Genomic DNA, 27123 nt, shown 5'->3' with positions numbered 1-27123 from the left:
TTCATTTCTTTTCAAGCTCCAATATATTGCAGTGCAGGCTTTGCGCACAGTCTGCCATTAAGAGCAAATCGTGGGCATTGACTAAGAAGCTTACTACATACAATTCCACTAAATACATATCTTCCTACAACTTCATACCTTTCAGCAAATGATCTGCGTAAAATATGATTGTTGTTATTATTTTTACCACGCTAATTTGGAGACAATTTAAAAATAACTAATACCGGGCGTGTTGGCCATGCGGTTAGGAGCGCACAGTGGTGTGCTCACATCCGGGAGATTGTGGGATCGAATCCCACTGTCGGCAGCCTTGAAAATAGTTTTCCTTGGTTTCCCATTTTCACACAAGGCAAATGCTGGGGCTGTACCTTAATAAAGACCACCGTCGCCCCCTTCCAATTCCTAGGCCTTTCCTGTCCCAGCGTCGCCATAAAACCTACCTGTGTCGGCGCGATGTAAAGCAGCTAGCAAGAAAAAAGTAAGTAATTGTTCAAATGCCAATATAATTTAACTGCATATAAATACCACCACAAAGGTTTTCAGTATGTAGTGTTCTTCATTCGTTATCAGCTCCTCCTTACTGACCAGCATTCTTGCTCAGCTTTCCTGCCCACTCGAGTAACAAAAGAAAGGTAGCACCAGCTCGGGTCCAGATCTCTATAAGCTGTCAGTTAAAATTACAAGCCAAATTTCTAAAATGGCCTATTAATTAAATGTTGGTTACGTAACGTTATTACGTACACAATACCAATACTAGTGAGTGTTGATCGGCTAATGACTTCTGCTTACAAAGTTATGTATACGTAAATAAACTGAATATTGATGGAGAGAGAGAATTTTGTTGGCAGGAGTCTGAATCTCCCTCTAAATGCTTCCTTCCTAAGCTGTAAACCATGATGTTTCGAATCCTGAAATGAGGCAGAAACAGCGCGAACGGTATTATTAACTTGACTGCTGCTTGTCTCTTGACATGACACAAAATTACGAAAGAGCTAATATACAAAAATCACACGAAAAAATATTCATGAATCAGATTACATATGCTTTATGTGAGACAAAGGCCTGCTTGGATACGATGTGGAAAATCATAATTCCATGTCATTATACAGAAATGGCTGGTATAGAATGGAATCAAAGAAAACAGCAATTCACATAAAATTTATAATACATTGGGGTTGGTATCGCAAACCTCCATCCACAAAGCAAAGTTTATCTATGTATAGACTTGCATATGTGAATTGTCCACCTTCATAGAGGTGCTTATCGTTTGATCTTGTAGGCTTGTGGGGTCCAGTAATCTGTGAGCTCGACACGCGAGGCTCAAGGACGTGTCGCTCATGGCATTAAAACACGCAGCAGAGTGCACGGACACGTCAGCGCGACCTAAAAGTCTGAAAGATAATGGAGTTTTTTCCTTCATCCATAAATTTTTGCCCCAGACGCGTACAATTTACTAAAATGAAGGCTAACTCTTTTACGGTTGTGAACAATCTCAGTTCCCAATCACAATCCCGTGGGTCACTACTAGAGTAAATTACTGGATACTGAATGAGATAATATACCTCAATATACTTACTGTAAAAATGAATGAATGAGTGCATTGAATCATATTTATCATTCGACACGCGTGACCTAAAAGTTCGTTAAATATTTAAGCTGAGGAAGGTAGTTATTTAAAAGTTACTGAAAACTTGTAGTTTTACGTGCCTGTTGATGTAGTGAGACTAGCCATGGGGACCCCGGTTTTATATAAACACTCGACCAAGGGACCGGATATTTTATTTTAAAAATCCCAAGTACCTGGAGTAGAATTCCACTGTGGCCACATTGGTGATAAGCTACTGACGAAGCCACTCAGCTCTCGGAAATTACTCTCCTCCGTAAACAAAATATTGGAAAGGTCATTAGAACGACATTTTGAGCCTTTGAACAATGTACCTATAGGCGAATAAATATTTCATATTTCATACTTGTATGATGAGCCACTGTGATTCTGGATGCTTCGGATACCGAACATAGTGTTGTGGCCCCTTGAATTAAGAGTAGCGGGTGCCAAATGGTGTAGAAGCTGTTACGTGTACTAAGAGATGCCTTGATGTAAATACTAGACCCGTAAGGTCATTGAAGCTTAATGCTGGGAGGTCGACATCCCTTGGATTTGTAATGTTTATTATTGGAACCTCACGCTCCTTACTGATGCTACATACCAAGGACGTGTGTCGGAATTTGGGAATTGATCTTCCACGATCGTTTTAGTAGCTCTAAACCTTCTATTGTTGACGTTTTTGTTATACCCTGCTGAATAGTTGTTGTTGTTTTTGTGTTTTGAGAAATGAAACAGGAAAGGAAGGGAAACATAATTACGGAAAATGGTTTCTCTTCAATGAAATAGTTCAGGAGTAGTTATACCCATTCAAACTTACCACGTATTCTTTACCTAGTTACGATTTACCTTGAAATGATGTTGCCCGAGTGTTAACTGATTGTTAGAAGTATCGCAGTGAGAGGATGTTCACCCAGTTGCACTTCCGCATAAAATATTAAACACCACCATCACCAAATATCATAGTGACTACTACTACTACTACTACTACTACTACTACTACTAAGAAATCCAAATAAAATCATAACAGATTGTATAGCTTTCGCAGATGACATGGCGCTAATAGACACACTACATAATGGTCCAGACAAAATACGAGAATTACAGAAACAAGCGGCCAAATCGGATTGCAAATTTAATTTGAAAAAACAAAGTGCAATGCTCCTCAAAATATGAAAATTAACAATAACGTAATATCTCGGACAGATTGCGTTAAATACTTGGGATAATGGATAACAAACAACACGAAAGAAAATGTTGCTATTGATATAAGAGTAACCAAAATGGAAAGGATATTTCATAATATGACAAAATATATATAAAATAAGAAATCTCTATCCTGGAACTTGAAATTAAGACATCATCAAACAGTGGCTCGGCCAGAAATTGTATATGCAGCAGAAACTCTTAAAATTACAAGATTTGCGGGTCTTGAAAAAGTATAAAAAGTTGAAGGAAGAATTTTGATAAAAATGCTGGGACCTATAAGAAACAACAGTGCTGAATTTAGACTACGATCAAACAGAGAGCAATATTTAAAAGTTGAAAAACTGACAACAGTAATAAGGAAAAGAAGACTCCAGTTTTCGGGCACATTTACAGAATGAATAAACATAGACTAACTAAACAAACCTTCAACTTATTGAACAGTTACAAATCCAAGCCAACGTGGTTCACTGAAATCGAAAAGGATATGCAAAACGCTGGAATTAAAGTAGATACAATAGAAAACAGAAACACGTTTCAGAGAATTAACACGAAAGTCAGAATTTCAGAGAAGAAACAAATTAATAACTGAAAGAAAATTGAATCAAGAGGAAAAGGAACAACATTCTCAGAAAATGAAGGAAGTTTAGAAACGAAGAAAGTTAATTGCAAAGAAAGGTAACCAAAGTTGATTTATCGTATCCTAAAAAGGGTCAGAATAATAATAATAATAATAATAATAATAATAATAATAATAATAATAATATTAATAATAATAATAATAATAATAATAATAATAATAATAATAATAATAATAATAAAATAATAATAATTGTACCATCAGTAATGCCTATCGCTAGTGGTAAGCAATACCTTAAACTCCTGAGGGCGGTGAAGTACCGGTGAACTTTATAACAACCACAATTTTTTCAAGTTCCTTGACAGATGTCACTATTTTGGTTTTGAGTCCTATCTAGGTACTTGGTGTGAACTCTGTTTAGTAGAGTATTGTAGCTATTATGGGTTGACATACGCTACCACATTTCTTCTGACTATAAGTTGCCACTATTGTAATTCTAAATGAAATCAATCAATCATCGCTCAGTTTGCCCCTATAAGTAGGAACAAACTTGGACCTTATGCATCTATCTTGATCAGTGTGACGAAGTGCGAGGTTCTCCTCACACAAGGCTACAGGCGAGCTAGGGCAGCATCGAAGGTAGACTGTTAAAGATCTTACTCTATCTAGTGAAGTTACTCCCGTGTGGTGACGGGAACATGTCAACGTTCCCCTCTTGAATATAACGGTTAGGGGCGAGTTGCCTTTACCTTATTTTAATGTAGGTTTTTCTTTAATTAAACTTTAATTTTGTAAAATGTAGGTGTCTTGGTTTTTCAAAATGTTATTATTGAATGTGTTTAAGTGTAGGAGACAGCCGTGAGCTCTAATTTTACCGCAAATGTAAGTCAGAAATAAATAAATAAATAAATAAATAAATAAATAAATAAATAAATAAATAAATAAATAAATAAATAAATAAATAAATAAATAAATAAATACATAAATTAATAATAAAATAAATAAATATAACCACGCGAGCGGGTACTAGGTACTAAGGATGTACGAATGCGGAGCTTCGTTTCCCTTGTTCACTTTGCATTTTATGACTAGGATTTTCCTAATTAAGACTTTTTCCTTCTTATTTTTCGGTCTTTAATTTTCATTCCCGTCTTAGTCACAAATTAAATATGGCTTACACACTGTGTCATCGGGCTTTCTGCCCCATTATATTCTTTCGTAGGCATATTGGCGGATTACTTCAGTAGGTTGAGCATACCATTCTTTTGTATTTGGCCTTTCCTACTAACTTCTATTTTAATAAATCTTGGCCTTTATGATGAGCCACTGTGATTCTGGATGCTTCGGATACCGAACATAGTGTTGTGGCCCCTTGAATTAAGAGTAGCGGGTGCCAAATGGTGTAGAAGCTGTTACGTGTACTAAGAGATGCCTTGATGTAAATACTAGACCCGTAAGGTCATTGAAGCTTAATGCTGGGAGGTCGACATCCCTTGGATTTGTAATGTTTATTATTGGAACCTCACGCTCCTTACTGATGCTACATACCAAGGACGTGTGTCGGAATTTGGGAATTGATCTTCCACGATCGTTTTAGTAGCTCTAAACCTTCTATTGTTGACGTTTTTGTTATACCCTGCTGAATAGTTGTTGTTGTTTTTGTGTTTCGAGAAATGAAACAGGAAAGGAAGGGAAACATAATTACGGAAATGCATTCAAAATTTTAAGTTATTTGTGTGTCGATTTGCCCAGTTACCTAGGCTCCATCCCCTCTACTGCCCTTGTAATGATGGTATGTGTTTAAATAATTTGATTTCCAGTGTGTCAGAATGTTGTCGTATAATGAGGTTCTTTAGCGTATTGTTTAATATAGTGGTTTCTGGCATTTAACCACAAAGAAATAACAACCAAATGCTAGGAATTCAGTCCCATATGCTTGAGTGGAAAATGCTATTATATAACCAAATATGCTGCTTAGTTAGTCACGTTGTGAGTGAAGACCAGAATTTGAAGCTGTGCACTTTGCTAAGATTGACGTGAATATTGACTTATCGTGTACAATATAAGTGAGGTTAGACCAAGGAAAACATAATCAAGATAAAAACCAAAATTAACCATCAAAGTAAATTTCAACCTAATTACCAGCCAGGTTAGCTCAGCACTTAAAGGTCAGGTCATCTTCTTGTTGGAGCCATACATACATTTGTGTGTTACTCGAGTTCAGTATATCAGTATTTTACAGACTTTTCTTTTTGCAAGTGGTTTAAAAGTAACATCAAAACGTGGTGGTTTTTCGGCAACGCAAAGATAGAAAAGGGCTAGGATTCGGAAACAAACGGCCATGGCGTTGATTAAGCTCCAGCAATTTGCCTGGTGTGGAAATGGACAACCATGGAAAAACTCTTTCAGGTCTGACAATGTTGAGTAGCGAAACCGCCTCTCAAATGAAAGAGAAAAGCGACGCCAACTCACTGGGTTCAAAGAAATTAATTGGCGGGAGAAAGCAAATACCGTCACCTATATCATCATCATCACCATAATCATCGCGATCTGTACGTAAATATTCCTTATTTATATTGAGAGATCAAATGCTTCCAGTTGCTTTTGTTTTCATTACAAATTACCGCATAGCATAATGGTACTGTCTCGTAGAAACCACTGGTACCAGATGTTCCCTTTACAGAGCCCCACAAAGGATAAGTGGCATTCGTTTCCGACACCGAGATCAATGTAATTTATTACAATTATTTCAATAAATTAGCTTGAGACTGACTAAATCAATTTTACGATCATCTATTCAATAAAATTCGCAATAAAAACCAGAAAAAATAGATAAACCCTGAATTTAGTCGAACACCGTCAGACAAGAGTGGCAGTGGTTTCCGTAAATGCATGCAAGGATATACTGCACTCTCGGTGACATATACATAGTTTACCGACATTTCATAGGTATTGGGCTTGGAACCTGTCTTAATCACATCACAGAACATGTTTTACGCAATACGGCTGTGGTCCAGTGGCAATGCATACAAAATCGGGTTTACATCCAACATTGAAAAGTGTCTATTTGGATTTATGGAATAGAGAGCATCTCGATGCCGCCTTTTGATTTCAATCTGAATGAGACATGGAAGGATACATTATGAGAGATATGTTGAGGACTGGAGGTATGATGAGGGCTATTGTTCATGTTACCCAGTTTGTTTATTTACTTTCTTCCTGTAACCTGTACATCCGATCTCTACTCCCTATTGATACGAATGTCAGTTAAAATAATTATGGACAAGTGTTGCTAAAATTTGCAGGTATGTTTGATACTGTACAATACCATCCTTGACTCGTTTCAAACAATATATCACATAAAACGAAATTTAACCATGCACCATTTATGGAATCGTTAATGTATCTAGGTGGATGGAAAGAAGTCCCAATTCCTCATGATAATGCCTCGTCATTGATCCAAATTTTAATTTTCATTTTGTGTTTCTTACTTCCTCAAAGTATTATGAATCACGAGGCTTAAATATTTCAGCTCTTAAAACCCAAACATTTATTTCCTGTTGATTTGACATTTAAAGTATGTACCACTTTTATCCTTTGGATTGATTTCTAACTTTTATTATTAAGCAAGTGTGGAACTTGAGGATTTACTAAATAATAATGTTATTGGCTTACGTTACACTAACTTCCTTTTCGGTTTTCGGAGACGCCAAGTTGCCGAAATCTTGTCTCGTAAGAGTTTGGGCAGATGTACTGACAGGAGCTGGCGTATTTGAGCACATTCAGATACCACCCGAAAGTTTCGGATTCGAACCCGCGAACTTGAATTCCGCCTGAGCTACCCAGCCCGGCGTTGAAAATTACTGTTACCAAATATTTCTCCGAGGTATTCTGTTGAGCTATATTACTGTCATTTCGATGGAGATACAACTTACAATACATCGAGGCACTGGCCGAGTAAGTAATGTACGGCTCCAGTGGCTGAACGGTCAGCGTAGGATTAGCAATCTCATGTGTTTATATTGTATAGCCTCTCAAGAAGTTCAAATTTATTGAGTATGGATATTCTTCGTAAGCAGTGGACTTCCAGTGTTGGTTATGGTGATTACACTAAAAAACAAATTCAATCTTTCTTTACTCCTTTGAACGAAAATATGTGATTATATACAGGGTGTTAGGGGTATACGTGCAGATATTAAGCTAGTCGGCAAAGAAAAATACATCTCACAATATATGCTATGTACTTTTTACCTTGTCCTATTAGTTTGGCCATAACTGAGCCAAATATTTCAGGAGCTAATGTGTTTTGAACGGCCGTAGTAGGATACGCCGGTTACGTCATTCTGTCCACGCGTAGTGGAAGTACAGTAGCAGAGTATAGGGCTTGTTGAACCTGTTTCTTATCGCAGGCCAACACATGTTGTTGTGCACTTCCCCTAAAGGCTTGGCAAGTAGGAGAGGTTGACTCACGTGCCTGGCCACTTGCTGTACTCGAAAACCGGTCTAGGGTAGTCTGTGTGAAAAGTACACAGAATTCTTACAGTGACGTCGAAGATCCGTACCACCACATGCATGCGAATCAAGTGTTGTGTAGTTGTGTGTGATTTATAAGACGTCATTGGCATTACTCAGTGATCCAAGCTGACAAAATTAAAGGAAATAGTTAATAAGTAATGAAAAATGGGCGCAAAATTTCTGTGCTGTTATTGCGACACTCTACGATGAACTTCTGACAATAGACAATGCGAGTTGTCTATGCTTATTCATAAACTTTTCAGGTCAATGAAAGGACGGTGGGCACTGAAAGAAAAGACTATAAGTATTCAGTGAAATTGTTATTAATGAGACAAATTTCAAAAACCGTAGTTTCATCCATCGTGAACATTGCTCGAAGGAAAAAGAGCTACTGTGGAATTGCCGCCGGGCATTTGTAATAGAAGGCTTATTCTGCCTTTTCCTAATATGTTTACCCTCCAGGGTTGGTTTTCGCTGGGACTCAGCAAGGGATCCCACCTCTACCGCCTCAGGGGCAGTGTCCTGGAGCGTGAGACATTGGGTCGGGGATACAACTGGGGAGAATGACCAGTACCTCGCCCAAGCGGCCCCACCTGCTAGGATGAACAGGGGCCTTGCGGGGGATGGGAAGGGATAGAAAAGGAAGAGGGAAGGAAGCGGCCGTGGCCTTAAGCTAGGTACTATCGCGGCATTTGCCTGGAGAAGTGGAAAACTACGGGAAACCACTTTCAGGATGGCTGAGGTGCGAATCAAACCACCTCTACTCATTTGACCTCCCGAGGCATAATGGGCCCCGTTCCAACTTTCGTACCACTTTTCAAATTTCGTGTCAGAGCTCGAAATCGAACCCGGGCCTTCGGGGGGTGGCAGCTAATCACACTAGCCACTATACCACACAGGCGGACAGAAGGCTTATTACTGGACAGTAAGTGCCGATAGGTAAAGTGATGACTGTAATGGACCCGCTTAATTAGAACTTCCGTAATCATAATAATATTACTACTACTACTACTAATAATAATAATAATAATACTAATAATAATAATAATAATAATAATAATGTCTTTACGTTCCACTAACTAATTTTCACGGTTTTCGGAGACGCTGAAATGCCAGAATTTTTTACCGCAGTGTTTTTTAGTGCAAGTAAATCTACAGACACGAGACTGGCTTATTTGAGCACCTTCAAGTACCACCGAACTGAGCCGCCATCGAACCTGCCAAGGTGGGATCAGAAGACCAGCGCTCTATCGTCCGAGCTACTCAGTCCGGCATTAGAGGTTAGAATAAGTTGGTCGTGTGGTTAGGGGCGCGCAGCTGTGAGTTTGCATTTTGATGATAGTGGATTCGAACTCCGCTGTCGGCAGCCGGGAAGATGGTTTTCCGTAATTTCCCATTTTCACATCAGGGAAATACTGGGACTGTACCTTTATTAAGGCCTCGAACGCTTCCTTCCCACTTATATCCCTTTTCTCTCCCATCGTCGCCGTAAGACCTACTTGTGTCTGTGCGACGTAAAACAATTTGTAAGTACATGTTTCGGTAATTCCGGAGACATGTCCGCAATTATAAGATTAATAATAATTCGGACTTGTTAAAAGTTCAGTGTTTTCTGTAGTGTTTTCTGACAGATTACCAGCTACGGAGTTTGAGTGGGGCGTTTAACTTTTATTTTAGTAATAGTTAGTAATAATGGACTAACACAGTTTTTATTATAATATTGGTAGGTGGCTTTACGACGAATGCAAGCTGACAGCCGCGCGCTCCTAATCACACGGCCAACTCGCTCAGTAATAATAATAATAATAATAATAATAATAATAATAATAATAATAATAATAATAATAATAATAATAATAAATGTATACGTGCCAATGGAGACGCGCGGTTTAGGAATTTTGCCCATGGGTATTCTTTAACGTGCCTGTAATTCTACCGATCAGAAGCGGACGTATTTGAGCACCTTGAAATACCAGCGGACTGAGCCAGGATCGAGCCTGCTAAGTTCGTGAAACCAGAGCTTGAACCGTCTGAGCCACTCAGCCTGGCAACATTTATTTTGATACGTTTAATAGGCACTGCAAAAGCAGAATGCTTTCATTTACCATTAAACAAGTTCTTTTCATTTGGAAGCACGAAGAGGAGATACGTTTAATTAATTTATTTTTATAACATGTCCCTTATTGATATGAAGCAAAACGTTCGATGTGTTTTGACAATTCAATGCTGATACTACTCACTTGGAAATCCTATCCCACGCATTCTTTCGTTTACGTAAGAAACTTTATTTACGTACACGTCAACACGGGGTGTTTCTGCATACGGCGAGTTGGTCTCCCAAGAATCCATGGTATTGAAATCACACTGTGGGAGAATATTTCACGTAAGCAGTTTGACAAATTCACTAGACCTGTCACGTGCCGGTTTGGTCGTGTGCTGTTCCTAGCGACGGGGGTGTGGTGGGACGGGTTCCCGCCCCTATATGAAACCATCGGACTAGAGGTATGAGCTGTCTGTCTGACCTTGATCTGAATAACAGCTGTCAGAGAGGCGAATTATCGTCCGTACTAGTACGCGAGTTACTTCGTAGTAGTACGAGGGCTATTTTTTTTTCAAGGTCCGATCGGTCGCGACAGTCAAACGCCCGCGAATATATGATGAACCGCTGCGCAGATGTGTTGCGCAACGTCGTTGTATTTGAATAATTCCAGTGTATGAATACCACGAATGCTGCTAGTATATCGTGTGGCAGAACAGAACACGGGTCGCCCTCCATGAATCTATCGGAAAAGGCTTCCCAACAGACGGGTGCCGAATCCAGCAACGATACTAGCTGTACTGCAGCGTATTCGCGATGCAAGTTGTGTTACATCACGCTTTCAGAAGCGATGGCCTAAACGGCCACGTGTAATTCTAGACGCGGAAGAAGACATCCTGACAATGGAAATGAAATGGCGTATGGATATTAGTGCCGGGAGATCCCAGGACGGGTTCGGCTCGCTAGGTGCATGTCTTTTGGTTTGACTCCCGCAGGTGACCTGCGCACCTTGATGATAATCAAATGAGGATGAAGACAACACATACACCCAGCCCCATGCCAGGGAAAATAACCATGATGGTTCAAATACCGACCCTGCCGGGAATCGAACCCGGGACCCCTGTAACCAGAGGCCAGCACGCTAACCGTTTTGCCATGGAGCCGGGCATCCTAACAATAAAAAACGATGATCCCGGGCGCCGTACGCGTAGTATAACACGTGCCGTTGGTGTACCAACTTGGACCATACGTAGGACACTGCATGAAGAACTAGTGCATCCTGACCATATTCAACGGGTGCAGTGTCTTTGACAGCTGATTACCATTTTCTTACGAGTTGATGTACGTCGCCACGACACAGATAGATCTTACGGCGACGACGGGACAGGAAAGGGCTAGGATGGTGAAGAAGCAACCGTGGCCTTAATTAAGGAACAGCACCAGCATTTGCCTGGTGTGAACATGGCAAACCACGGAAAACCGTCTTTAGGGCTGCCGACAGAGGAGTTCGAACCCACTATATCCCACTCATGGGCTGTGGAACATCCCCATTCAGTAGGAGAAGGCAATTTCCAGCACCGGTAATGGATTAATACCTGGATGGGTGTAGTAGGAAGTCGGTTACGTGGACTAATCATCTTTTTATTAATGTTACCTTGCTCCTGTAGATACAGTACGTTACTTGAGCTTTCAGAGGACGTGTCGCTTCGACTACGCAGAACCACGTGGATTTTACACCATGGTGCAGACATTTCCTCAGCGGTGGACAGGACGATGTGGAACTATCAATTGGCCAGCCAGATCTCCAGACCTTATTCCAATTGACTTTAATGTCTGGGGGAACATGAAACACAAACTATATCGAACTGAAGTACCCACTTCGTACGACTTCCGTGAACGTATTGTTTAAGCAGCAGAGGATATTCTGAACAACCCTGGTGAAATGAAATGAAATGAAATGTCGTATGGCTTTTAGTGCCGCGATATCCCAGGACGAGTTCGGCTCGCCAGGTGCAGGTCTTTCCATTTGACTCTCGTAGGCGACCTGCGCGTCGTGATGAGGATGAAATGATGAAGACAACACATACACTCAGCCCCCGTGCCATTGGAATTAACCAGTTAAGGTTAAAATCCCCGACCCGGCCGGAATCGAACCCGGGACCCTCTGAACGGAAGGCCAGTACGCTAACCGTTCAGCCAACGAGTCGGACACAACCCTGGTGTCTTGGCTCGAATGCGTCGCAACTGGATTCGGAGAAGTGAAGCCTGCAGGGAAGCCCAGGGTGATCACTTTGAACAATTGCTACGAGTTTTACTTTGGTATGTCAGATGTTACGCCATTTGTGCAACGTAATGGCTTGGGAGTACAGTACAGTATCGTTATAGTATTTTGAGTCTCGATAGGTCGATATTCTCATAAATCCGAGCAGGGAAACTTATGTACCGGTAACAAAAATTATAATCGAGAGTTTCAGTGCGCGAGTGCGGAAGACGTGCTTGTTAAAACGCTAGACATTGACCTTGAACGCATTTCGGCAGTTGCTCAATCCTACACTGCATGTTGTTTTCTTTTATTTTTTTTTGCTACTTGCTTTACGTCGCACCGACACAGATACGTCTTATGGCGACGATGGGACAGGAAAGGGCTAGGAGTGGGAAGGAAGCGGCCGTGGCCTTAATTAAGGTACAGCCCCACCATTTGCCTGGTGTGAATATGGGAAACCACGGAAAACCATTTTCAGGGCTGCCGACAGTGGGGTTCGAACCTACTATCTCCCGATTACTGGAAACTGGCCGCATTTAAGTGACTGCGGCTATCGATCTCGAGTTAAAACAGAAGACACTTTGCGTTTTTAAGGGCCGATGACCTTAAAACAGCAATCATCATCATCATTAACACGTATAAAAATTCAAAAAATGCTTGTTTTATATTCATCACTACTGAAATATGAGAAAAATTCAATCAAATTAGTTATTTCATTCCCACACTCGTAGAGGGGTGGGTGGGTCGTCAGCTATACGTGTAGCTCTTGGGCCATGGAGTAAGGAAGTAGAGTTGTGAGGATGAAATAATTCAAGTTGGACGTATGTCTTGTACATACAATAAATTGAATTGAACATGTTAGTAAATACCTGAACGCACAGAGAGATACCGCAGCAACAACACGGACCCCAGAGTAGGCCCGCAGAACACACCACCCAGGACAGAGACCCCCCCAAAACACCCCGTTTATTGAGTAAATGTTCGTGGTACGATGTTGACATAGTACAATGTTGACATACATACCTGGGTAAATAAATAAACAAACAAACAGGTAGAAGTAGTTGGCCTTGAACTTGCTGTGCCGAGTGAGACGAGTTCTTAGTCCAGATATGTGAACAAAACAAGCACTGAGGTCATTGACTATGCTACACTTTTAAAGGCTACAGAGCAGATTAAAGGCGATCTATCACAAGGCCAAACTTAAACACGTAACAGAACGTAAGATGTAACTCTGTCACATGAGAAACGAAACACACCCGGGCTGGGGAAACAAACACAGATCTTGCAGCACTGTCTTGAAGCACAGGACAGAAACATAGAAGTATACGGGCACACGACACAAAAGTTGAATTAAAGACGGAAAAAGTATTGTGTCAAATGAAGCTAAACTAAATAATAAAAAAATAATATAAAAATAACAATAATATTAATAACAAAACATCAAATATGAATAACAAGTATACGACTTAAAAGGAGAGTAAAAAGAGGAATAAGACGAAAGTATGAACAGGTGAATAATAATAATAATAATGATAATAATAATAATAATAATAATAATAATAATAATAATAATAATAATAATCAAACGAGAAAAAAGAGTAATAAGAAGAAGTTCAATATGAGTAGTAGCAATAATAATAAGACTCAATAATAATAATAATAATAATAATAATAATAATAATAATACCGGTAATGTTATTTGCTTTACGTCCCACTAACTACTCATACTGTTTCTGGAGGCGCTGTAATTTAGTCCCGCAGGAGTTATTTTTACGTGCCAGTAAATCTACCGACACGAGGCTGACGAGCTCCTTCGAATGCCACCGGACGGACCCAAGATCGAGCCTGCTAAGTTGGAAACAAGAAACCAGTGCTTTAAACGTCTGAGTAAGTCAAACTGGCCACTTTTATTTTGCTTTATTTTACCATTACACATATGCTTTTCGTTTGCAAGCACGAAATAATAATGTAATTTTTTACGTCCCAATAACTACTTTGGTGGGTTTTGGAGATGGCGAGGTGCTGGAATGTTGTACCGCACGACTTTTTTTTAATGCAAGTAAATCTACAGACACGAAACTGGCGTATTTCAGCACCTTCAAATACCCCCGAATTGAGCCTCCATCGAACCTGCCAAGATGGGATCAGAATACCAGCGGTCTATCGTCCGAGGTACTCAGCCCGGCATTAGAGCTTGGAATACGTTGGTCGTGCGGTTAGGGGCGCGAAATTGTGAACTTTCATTGGGAAGATACTGGGTTCGAACTCCACTGTCGACAGCCCTGAAGATGGTTCTCCGTGGTTTCCCATTTTCACATCAGGAAAATGCCGGAGAGCTGAACCTCATTTAGGTCATGAACGCTTCCTTCTCACTTCTACCCCTTTTCTGTCCCATCGTCGCCATAAGACCTATCTGTGTCGGTGCGACTTAAAGCCAATTTTGAAAATCATCATAATTAGGACATTATACAACTGTCGAGATCCATAGTTATAAACGATGAGAAGTATTTTCTAGGCAGACATTATTGGCGAGTAGTCAATAAAAATAATAATAATAATAATAATAATAATAATAATAATAATAATAATAATAATAATAATAATAATAATAATGGTATTCGCGTTACGTTTACGGTTTTCGGAGACGATGATGTGCCGGAATTTAGTCCCGCAGGGGTTCTATTTACGTGCCACTAAATCTTCCGGCACGAGTGTGACGTATTTGAGCACATTCAAAAACTACCGGACTGGGCCAAGTTCGAACCTGCGAGGTTGGATTCAAAAGGCCAGCACCTCAACCTTCTGAGCCACACAGCCCGACAGGAGGCACGAAATGTAGGTACGTTTAATTTATTTATTTGTACAACATGTCCATTATTCGTTTGAAGTAAAACGTTGGCTGTGCTTGCCTAATTCAATTCAATCCATGCTTGCTTTCGTTGGCGTAAAGACATAGGTTTTCAGGTCATTTCCATACTCACTAGACCACGGGGCTGACGACCACAGATATCCCAATCCCCTAAGTGACGTAACAGCAAATGAACCAGTATTAACGCTGACAATTCGATACAGCTCCAGGGTCCGAAACCGATAACTAGGGTTGTCTGACGGAAATTAAATACCAACAACAAAACCAGTCTGGCGAGAATGTAACGTAACATGGTGAACACCGGTAGCAGCCTTCAGCTGTTATCGTAGTTCAGTTGCTCGTAAACATAAAACCAGTTTGGCAAGTATATTACGTAACATCTCGTGGCATTACAAAGGTAGCGTTCAGCTGTTACAGTAGAACCAGTTTGGTACGGATGGCGCGTGACTTGCCTGTTGTCAACGGAAAGCTATTCATTCGCAGAACGAGGCATACTACCTATTCTAAAAACATCATATCACTTTGCTCTCGAAAATAACTTCCGCGGATTACTAAAAGTTTGATATATAGTGGTTCGTCACATCGTTCTCTACTGCTACAAGAAATATCTGCACGTATACACCTAACACCCTGTATAACTCGACTAATTCGACCCTCCTGAATTCAAATCTGAAAGTAGAAATGCTATATCACCTATCACTTTCCCTGGATTTTCAGTTATTGTTTTAATTTTAAAGATAATTTCTTTTGTTTTAATACATCGGAATTTGATATTTATTTTTGTTTGTTTGCCCAAGAAATAATATTCAAATTATTAAGAATAACTACGAAATGTAAAAAATAAAAACATATTGGACCAATTTTGACTGTTCAACAAAGAAATTTCATGCAAAAAGAAAGACGGGAAAAACACATTTTTACTCCCATTGTGAACATTTCTTTCTTGAACTCTCCCGTTTGTAACTGCTACCAGAAAAACCTTCCTTGAAGTTCCAACAGTAGTCTGCTAGCACATTCTGTACCGATTTTTCTGCTTATCGTTTCTCCATGACAGAAATATCCTGGGGAAAACACTCTGCGCATTCGCCACTAATCGCGCCCAAGTTAGGGGGAAAAATTCCAAATGCGAATCTAAAAAGTGAAATTTCAAGGACTGATTTCACTAATAACACTACAACAATCGTCGCCATAGGACCTATCTATGTCTGTGCATCGTAAAACAGATTATAAAAAATACACTACAAAATGTTTTTTAAAATTTTCTTGTAGTTGTCAGCTTTCACATTTCCAAGAAAATTACATAATACTTGTTTGAAAGCTAATCATGCGCATTTCACCTTTTCTGTTAGCTATTCCGCAAAGTTGTCATCCCAAATGATCTCTCGAATTTGCGGCCAATAAATATGCCCTGCTTTAACTTACTGTCGCCACTCTAATGTTTCTGTTGGAATTCAGTCAGAAAAATTATTTTCCGGCCTAGTGGTACGTTCCACTTCCTCGTGTTTCAGGTCATTAGTGTGCTTTATTTTCCTTAATAGTTCCTCAAATGTGTTCGAGTTACTTTCAAAAATCTTCGTCAGTGTGTCAAAGAAAATAATAGCTTAAGAAACCCCTCGGTGTCCCCCAAGGGTCTGTACTTGGACCATTGCTGTTTGCAGTTTACTTACACGATGTTGCCAAATCGATTACACATTGCAAGTATCATCTTTATACTGATGATCTGCAGATCTACTACCACTCAAGAACTGTTAAAATTCATAGTGCTATACAACAAGTTAACGCAGATTTAAGTCTCATAAGTAATTTTTCATTGAGTAACAATCTCAAAATTAATCCTCTTAAAACGCAAGCAATAATAATTGGTACTTCGAAATACTTACACGTCTTAAAACAATACGAAGTTCCTCTTATAGCACTAAACAATACCATTATTCCATATTGTGAAACAGTTATGAATCTTGGTGTAGCTATAAGCGAAACATTGAACTGGTCGCAACATGTGACGAAAGTGTGCCAAAAGATACATCAAAGTCTGCATCCCCTGAAGCGGTTTAAACATATATTTCCTTGGTCCCTGAAAATAATTCAATCACTTTTGTTTCCAATTCTCGAATACTGTGATACAGTTTTTATTGATATCAATAACGAGGAAGGCATGAGACTGCAACGTGCCCAAAAGGCATGCATCAGGTATGCATTTGACATACGACCATGTGCCCACGTATCCCCATACTATAGACAATTATCTTGGTTACGACTGAATGACAGTCGTAGACTCCATGCGACTACTTTGGTGTATCAAGTGCTTTCTGAAAACACTCCTCCTTACCTATCCACCAGATTTCGCTACCTTAGTACCCTACACCTGTTCAATACCCCGTCAGGCTGTACGCTAGAAATTCCTATGCATCGAACCGCAACCTACAACAGATCGTTCACGATCACCGCCACGAGCTGGTGGAATGAACTCCCCAATGACATCAGTGAAACTAAATCTAAGACAAAATTTAAAATCCTGTGCCAGCGTCATCTTATAAGCACTTCCAGTCTTCCTTGAGTGTGAATGGGATGCATGAATGAGAGTGAATATGGTTGTTTATTGTAATGTGTTCATGTTTAAATTTTAGTTATACTTTACTCACTTTAGTTAGTTTAGTTAGTGATACTTTAGGCCTAGTTGCATTAGTTACACTTTAGGTTGTAAAGATTTCATGTGTTTAAATTTTATGTAAAAATTATATTGTATATTCATGAAGTGGTTAAGTGTAAGAAAGGGCCGGGAGCCCTAGCTTCGCCACAATAATGACTCTTTAATGATAATAATAACAATTTAATCCAAGAAGAAGTCGTGGAAAGATTTCGGTAAAAACGTAGAAAGGCTACGTCAAGCAGCGGGAAAGCCTTTCTGCACAATAATGCACAATCTTAGAAAGGTAAGGAAAAATGAAAAGAATTGTATTTTTTTGGAAATCAGGGAAGCTCATAATCTTTTATATAGGGAAGTATTCACTATTGCATGCTTCACCGTGGTGTGGGCTACTGTAGTGCCTTCCTAGTTCATGAACCATGGGCAAAGGCTGTGTGGCTTAGTAAGTGGTCCTGAGAGTCTGTATACTAGTTGCTTTGAATGGGATTCGGCAGCTGGGACATATACAGGTTTTAAGCAATCCTCGGACCTATAGGCGTAGCGGAGTCCAACTCCCATTTGATAGGCGAGGGACTCCTTGGAAACAACTTTGCAAACGAAAGGGAATTCGATGGGAGCTATCAATATTAATGGGCTTATGGAAGAAGGAATGTAGAACTGGCTGAATCAGCAATGGGGATTCACCTCGGTGTGTTAGATGTGTGTAAAGGTAGGGAAAGAGCGGGATTCTGGTTGGAATGTTAAAGTGAGTGCAGCTTGTAAACGTAAAAAGAAGGCGTATGAAAAAACGGGTACAAAATAATGACTGACACATACAGGAAATTGTACGTAGATGAAGATGTAGATCTAGAGAAGGCATATGACAGATTACCGAGGGAAACGATGTTCCCCGTACGGGAGGACAATGAGATTTATGGGAGATTATTAAAATCAAAGACCTTTATATGGACAACTAAGTTGCAGTGAGAATTTATGGTAGAATGTGTTCTAGGTTCAAGGTACTTACGGGGGTTAGACAGTTCTGTAACCTTTAACTTTTGTTTCTGGTAGTTTGCATGGTTAATCTACTGCTGCTGCTGCTTGTTGTTTAAAAGGGCCTAAAATCTAGGTCATCGGCCCCGGATCATCTGCTCGGAGGGATGTATTTATGTTAAAATGCAATAATCTGTTTTACTTTTGCTGATAACTTAGTCTTAATGGCACATTGTACTGAAAGCCTGCAGTCTAATATCTTGGATATCGGTAACATGTTCAATGAATATGCTATGAAAAGTGCCTTTCCAAGACTAAATTGATGTCAGTAGGTAAGAAATACAAAGCTGGAACAGGTATATCATTTCAAGTATTTAGGATATGTATTCTCCCAGATTGCTAGTGTAGTAAGTGAGATTGAATGAAGGTACAGTAAATCTAATGCAGTGAGCTTGCAGTTTCGATCAACAGTATTCTGTAGGAAGGAAGTATGATCCTATAATGACGATGTATGATATATGTACGTTTAATGTTGTACTACGACACTGAAGGTTTTGGCGACGAAATTTGGAGAAAGGGCCACGATTGGGAAGTTGGGAGCCATGGTGTTAATTAAGATATAGCTGTAGCACTTCCCTGGTGTGAAAATGATAAGGTACCGCAGACCATCTTCAGGGCTGCATTCAGTTGGGTTCTAAACCAAAATCTCACGAATTGAAGGTAACATTTACGCGACCCTAACCGCACGGCCAACTCGCTTGATCCTCCTTTACAGAAAGGAAGGTATAAAGCCAAGTTTATCAGAGAACGTCACGGATGTTGCATGGCTGAGGAAAAAGTTTATATTCAATAATTGGTTTAATGTCGCACTAATATATCGAAGGTTTGTCAGAGATGCAAAGAATACAAAGGACTAGGATTGGAAAGGTAACAGCCGTGGTAATCTTAATTAAGGTACACCCCCGGCATTTGCCTGGGTTGAAGGATAGAAACCGCGGAATTCCATTTTCAAGTGCTGCCGACGGAGTGATTAGGACCCACCATCGCCTGAATGCAAACTCACAGGTAAGCAGCCCGACCCCCGCAGCCAAATCGCTTGGTAGAAGCCAGTGGGATAACAAAAGTTATTGTTTTAACTGACAATTATTGAGATGTCCGTGTGTGACATTGTGAGAAATTTCACGAATGGCATCTGTACTTCTCTCCGGATTAGGTGAATATTACGTTCATTATCGAAGAATAGTGTGTATGAGATGTGCATTTTCCCATTAGTCGTAAAGCATAATATGACATAGGTTATAATGTTGTGCCACCCGGTGGTGTTTGACGCGACTTTACGTACAGTAGAAACTATAGCAAGGGAATAACGTGGCCAGCATGTCCTTCATCTACGTGCAGGAAAAATTAAGTCCAATTGGCAATTAGTGTGTGTGACCACGTCGTCCATGCCCTCACGCCCAGGCACATGCCGCAACTAATTTCACAGAATCGTACTTGGACGCGAGGCACTGAATTTTGCTCGCAGATACAAAGCTCCGCTGTAACATTCATCTTAACAACGACGGAACCGTGAATGAATAACATCGGATTTGGAGGTAATCAATATGGTGCGATGTGGTACAGTTATATCAGATATTTACACATAGCGTGAATGTTGTAGGATGAAGCTTTGAAGAGCATATTCCCCGAGGAAAACAGGAAAGGTGGACCTCGCATCCGACAGTATATGAAACGCCTCTACTAACCTCCTAGTTCGTCGAGCTCGCTAGATGTAAATTGGTAATATTTATGGTACGTCACGCTTTACTCCCCAAGTGTGAGCAGCTAATATACAAGTAAAGCGAGAGATGTGAATTATTAGACTATTATTAATATTTCCGCCTTCTTGTCAGAGTGGTAGCGAGTTTGCCTTTGTACTGAAGTTGTGTGCGTTTGTTTCCCGAACAGGCAGTGGTTTTTAACCGAGGATAGTTAATTCCAATGGCTTGGGGAGTGGGTGTCTGCGCTCCCTCCGCACTTCTCTGCAAATCACACACAGCACATTCCTACACTACAACTACAAACGGTACCTCAATATGGCAGCCCCTGGAGGACCTAGCTAAGGCGGGCTGCACGTTGGCTGCCACAGCCACACGAACTAGCATTATTATTGGTTTTGAAGTGTGGTAATTTACGTTTATGTGGTTACTACCTATCCAGTTTTCTATTTCCGTACCTGTGCACAGTAATTTTAATTTCTCTACAGATTTGACATAAACAATGCAAAGCGATCGTCAAAAGGGGTAACATCAGATATTTCAAGGTACGTGCCACACATTGTATATTCTTTGTTGGTTTGTTTTGTTTGCTTGTTTGCTTGTTTATTATTATGGATTTAACGTCGCACTAACACTCAAGTTTTTCAGTGACGTTGGGATAGGAAAGTGCTATAACTGGGAAGAAAGCGGCCGCAGCCTTAGTTAAGGTACAACCCAAGCATTTTCCTGGTATGAAAATGGAGAAACTCGGAAATCCATCTTAGCGGTTGCTGATGGAGGTGTTCGAATCCAACATCTCCCGAGTGCAGGCGTGCAGTTAAATGATACCTGCCACGGAGCCGAATTGCTCGGTCTCACACTATTTTAATCCTCAAATATTTCTACTGAACTTCCAAAATGAGATAGTAATGTGTAATATATTTTACTTAAGTCATAGTACTAGTAACACGAATACCAAACCTATCACTTTGCCGGCAAGTATATATTTACAATTACCGCATAACTGCTTTCGAAGTGACACATTCTTACTAAAAGTCATTCTCATCATTTCCATGCCGGTTACCTCCTGCTTATACAGCTGAAGCAAGTTGAGGAAATGTTTACTTCCGTGGATTATTATTTCTCTAACGAACCTCAGAAAACAACATAATGGGCTGAAAATAGTTTGTCTGCCTCTTGACGTACATTTATGTAGCTCTCATTAGGTCATTTTCACACTTTAGAACATATTTAATCTGTCTCAACAACTTCTGTGCGTATGAAGTAATATTAATGTTTCTGTAAGATGGTGGATGGAAGATCGGTAGTCAAGTGTGCATTGAACATAACTCTCCACTGTCACCATTGACGCTCGCTGTACTATGGTAGGCGCTGCACGCCTTGAGTGGTGGTGAAAAATGCATGGCTGCTACATCGTGTTTTATGGTCTCAGATCATTGCGAGACGCACTTCCCTGCGACTTTCTTCTTTCCTGTTTTCCATATTCCTTTAATATTATTCTCCCTGTCGTCACATCAAAGGAGCACATGCACTTTCAGTGACATTCGCAATATTATATTTGCATCTATCGGCAAACTTGTCAGTGTATCAACTGAAGTATATGCAGGCTTAGTTATTATTGCGAAAGACAGGTGGTCAGCAACGCCTCCCAAAATTTGAAACTTCGATTTACTTCTGATTTTTTGTTACCGAGAGTCGGGAGAACGATAGATACCCCGTTTGATGGTACATTGAACAGCGTAGCTGAAAGGACCTGATACCAACTGGACATAAACTCTTGTTAATTCAATTAAACACGGTTCCTAAAAAACACAATACCGGATTATGGACTTTCAAACACACACACACACACACACACACATGGCAATGGCACGTTCTACAACAACAATAACAACAAAAACACCACCTCTTATTCTTCCTCTTCTCCTTCTTCGTCTTCTTCTTGACTTTTCAGTTATCTGGTGTCAGCGCTGTGAGTGAATTGAACCCAATTTACGATCAGACTATATGGTGCGATAGTAGAAGGGCAAAGCATGTTCTAAAACAATGTGTACGGAGTCAGCATTTTCCCACGAGTTCATTGACTCCTAATTGATCAGTAAGGCAATGTAGATTACAGAACGAGGTCATTGACCCCTAGTTGAGTAGGAAGACTATGTAGGTTCCAGACCACTGAACGCGGAATAACGTCATAATCTTGTGAACGAGAGCAAGCCTAACCTCACAGACTCTATTCGACGGGCCTAATTGGTCGGTGGTTCATATGGGGTGCTTTTGACCCCTAGATGACGTTATGACGAAATACGTAAGCGTACGAGGGCAATGCTAAACTCACCGTCTAACCTGGAGTGTTATTTACCACTAGTTGGGGTTATAACATCATACCCATACGTATGAGGGCAATGCTAACCTCACGGCCCGCTTAGAAGGAGCCGAGTCGGAAAGATCACGGACCCCTTTGGAGGAGCCGAATCGATCGGGCGCCAATGGAGGAGCCACAAATCGGTTAGGTGACCTGCAGATGAGGTTAAGGCGTCATTATGACGTGTCATCCTAACCTTGCGCAGGAACGCTAACCTAACCTCACACACACAGGCTCACCATGGGGGAGTCCAATGGGTTAGGTGACTGGTAGTTGAGGTTATAACACCTTGATGACGTGTTAACCTAACCTCGCTACGAGGAACGCCAACCTAACATCAGACAGGCTATTTACCGGCTCCTCTTGGAGGAGCAGAGCTGGAGAGGTGACATAGTGTGGTTAACACGGATGTTAACGTAACCTTGGGCACGAACGGTAACCTAACCGAACGTACCGTTCGTGTAGGTACTAATTCGTACTCTCACTTTCGGGTTTTGTGCATTTGCGAAAACTCTACACCTGTAGCAATTAACGGGATATCAACAATAATAAATAGAAGAAGAATACAGATTCTCTTTTCTTTTCTGGTCTTTGAAATCTAGTCACTGAAACATTACAACTGACTGAATAAGACAGTACTCGTTACGAAATATGATACCGGAAATTACTGTATCCCTACTACCCCTTCAAAATAGCCCATCTTACTTTGCTTACACGCTACCTTCCAACGACACAGTGGTGTGTATTTCGTCATTTGACGTAAGAGGTAGCCATAAACTGTGTCAAGCAACGAGTAAGAATGATTTTTAACCAGCCCGGGCATTCTTATCTGACAGAGTCTTAAATATTACTTAAGACCTATGTAACTACAGACCTATTACGTTGCACATCATGTTTGCTTTTTAAACGGGATATAATGTGCGAGAGCGTTAGTAACCTGTGATATCGGACGGAGTGATTGTGAGTGGTTCAAGAATGCCTTTACAACGACGAAGAGGCCAGTATCAACAGCTCACTGTGGTTGAATGAGGCCGTAAAATGGGATACGTGAAGGTGGAAATTCCTTCCACCCTAATGCAGAACGACTTGGCAGAAATGTCTTCACTGTTCATACGTGTTGGCAGCAGTGGTCACGAGAAGGTACGCTCGCAGGAAGACCGGGCTCCGGACGTCCCTGTGGCATCACGCAGAGGGTGGACCGCCGTATTAGGCGTATGGCTGTGGCGCAGCGGACTGTGTCTGCAGCAGCAATTCGAGTGGCAGTTGGTACTACAGTGACGCAACGAACTGTTCAAAATAGGTTACTTGAAGGACCGTTCCAAGCCACACGCCCTGCAGCGTGCATTCCACTTACCCCAAACCTCCACCATTTGTGATTTCAGTGGTGTCAATCGAGAGCTCACTGGAGGATGGAGTGAATGTCCATTGTGTTTCCCGATGAATGCCTGTTCTGTCTTGGTGCCAATGATGGCCGTGTATTGGTAGGAACGAGGCCAGTTGAACGCGTGCGTTCCACCTGTCTGCGGTATCAACACACTGGACTTTCACCGGGAGTTCTGGTCTGGGGAGCAATTTTCTATGACATCAAGAGCTATCTCGTGGTTGTCCCACTCGCCCTGACTGCAGACGTGTACGTCCGTCTGCTGATTCGAACTGTTGTGCTGCCATTCATGAACAGCATTCCCGGGGGTGTTTTCCAACAGGATAATGCACATCCCCATGCCACTGCTGTAACCCAACGTGCTCTACAGAATGTTGTTATGTAGCCTTAGCCTGCTCGATCCCTCGATTTTTCCCCAATCGAGAACGTTGGGACATCATTGGACGACAACTCCAGCGTCATCCACAACCGACATTAACTGTCCCTGTATTGCACGGCTAAGTGCAATAGGCATGGAACTCCATACCACAAGCTGACATCTGGCACTTGGACGACACAATGTTTGCGATTTACACTGGTTGTTAAAGGAACACCATGGCATATTTGCGATGGCATTTCTCGCACGAATATTAACCTGTAGTTTTGCACCCTTGACCAATCAAATATGTTACTTCAAAAAATATATTGCCAAAATGTGCGTATTCTACATTCCATATTTCATAGTTTTTTTTTCTATATTTTTTCCGACAGTGTATTTGATTTGTAATATTACCTGATAAAAGTTGACGCAAACATCTTTGTCAGTATTTATAATTAGATATTCAGTTAGTAGAACGAGTCAGCGATTTAGAAGAGATTTCAAACAATTTTCTGAGTAATAAAATGCTACATAATCCATATTGTGTCGATTTTCTGCCCAGTGCCTTCTTCATCGTTGCGTTAAAAGTAACGAAATGCCAGTCATGATCTTTCGTACTTCTGGAGTTAATTGGAAATAAAGTTTATTCTCTCCATTAAATATATTTCCTTTCGATGATCACTGTGTTAAATTGTTACGAACGGAAAATAAGTGTCTGAAATGTTACAATTGCTACAAAAGGAAATTAGGTAAATGAACCGTAGTAAAGTATACTTCAGCAATGTAATACCTATTAAGATGAAATCACTACTTATTACAAATTGTTATTGGCAATTAGAATTCTGACGAAGGAGACAATTCTCCCAACAGGCCATTTTTTGCGGCGAGAGGAGCTTGGATTCCAGCGATCAAGGAATTCGAATTTTACCATTCACAATCTCATAAAAATATGCTGTAATTTCTACATTATAACTCTATGAAACTGATTCCTACCTTAGAGCTCGTGGACGTTTAACCATGCCTTTGACTGTGTGATTACACTGCCTTATTCTAGTAAAAACGTCCGAGAGGATCTTTAGACGATATACCTGTTTTACTCGTCCCCATTTTGAACCGTGAATACAATTTTTTTAAAAGCTGCATAATGTCGCGCCGACACAGATAGGTCTAATGGCGACGATGGGATAGGAAGGGCCTAGGAGTGGGAAGGAAGTGGACGTGGCCGATATTAAGTTACAGCCCCAGCATTTGCCTGGTGTGAAAATGGGAAACCACGGAAATATCATCTTCAGGGCTACCGACAGTGGGGTTCGAAAACGCTATGTCGCGGAACCGTGAATATAAAAGTGTTTTTGTATTTTACTCGGGAATATAATTTTTACTCCCATAATCTGGAAAATATTAGCAGCTGCTTAGTGATATTAGACGTAATGACGTGAATATCGGGTGAAGGAAATTTTAGGCTTGAAATAGAGAATCAGTCATGCTTTGCAAAAGACCTAGTCACCCTGTTTTCTGATGCGATCTGCCTTCTCCTGTTAAGATTAGCCGCGAGCAACTACGGCTGTTTACCCACTCCTCACTACCATAAATAGAAAAACGATCCGGAAGTACAAACATTAGAAAAGTTTACTAATTGTATTTAAAGGCAGGCACAATGTTCATGTCAAGATGGTGGTTTTTTTTTTCTTGCTATTTGCTTTACGTCGCACCGACACAGATATGTCTTACGGCGACGATGGAATAGGAAAGGCCTAGAAAATGGAAGGAAGTGGCCGTTGCCTCAAATTAAGGTACAGCCCCGACATTTTCCTGGTGTGAAAATGGGAAAACACAGAAAACCATCTTCAGGGCTGACGACAGTGGGGTTCGAATCTACTATCTCCCGATTACTGGATACTGGCCGCACTTAAGTGAGTGCAGCTATCGAGTTCGGTAAGATGGTGGTTTCATATAATCTTACTGGTCTTCGAAAGTCATATCTGTACCGTGATCGGACCAGTCGTAAGGCACATTTAAAATGCAGATTCGTTAAGCTGGAGTGTTGTTTTTCTTTGTTAGTTTCAAGTATTGGTTTTATTTCATTTTCCACATTGTATTTATTTTGTCTCTTTTACATCAATCCATAGCCATTTCCTAACAACACAGTCAGCATAGGAGCAGACAGCATGAAAAGCAACCGTCAGGGACTGCGCTGTACAATTTGGTTCCTATGGAAAAAGACGTGAGCACTGCAGAAATTCATCGGTGTTTGGTGGCAGTCTCTGCAGAACATGCGCCATCACGGAAATCAGATTATACTGGGTGGAAGGCTGGAAAATAGGGCGCACATCGGTGGACAAGGGAACCAATTCTGGAAGGACTGTGACAGGTTCAACACCAGCCGACAATGACTGGGTCGCGCAGGTCATCCAAGGAAAGAAATATATCGCATTTACGGAAGTGGAGGCAGCCACGGGAATTAGCAGAAACACCCTGCAGCGGATCGTCCACGGCCACATACAATTGGGGAAGGTGTCATCCACGTGTGTACCTAGACTATTGTCTACAGACGAAAAGCAGAGGCGTGAGG

This window comes from Anabrus simplex, chromosome 2, assembly GCF_040414725.1.
Source record: "Anabrus simplex isolate iqAnaSimp1 chromosome 2, ASM4041472v1, whole genome shotgun sequence".
Lineage (NCBI taxonomy): Eukaryota > Metazoa > Arthropoda > Insecta > Orthoptera > Tettigoniidae > Anabrus > Anabrus simplex.
Note: the sequence above shows the minus strand (reverse complement) of the source record.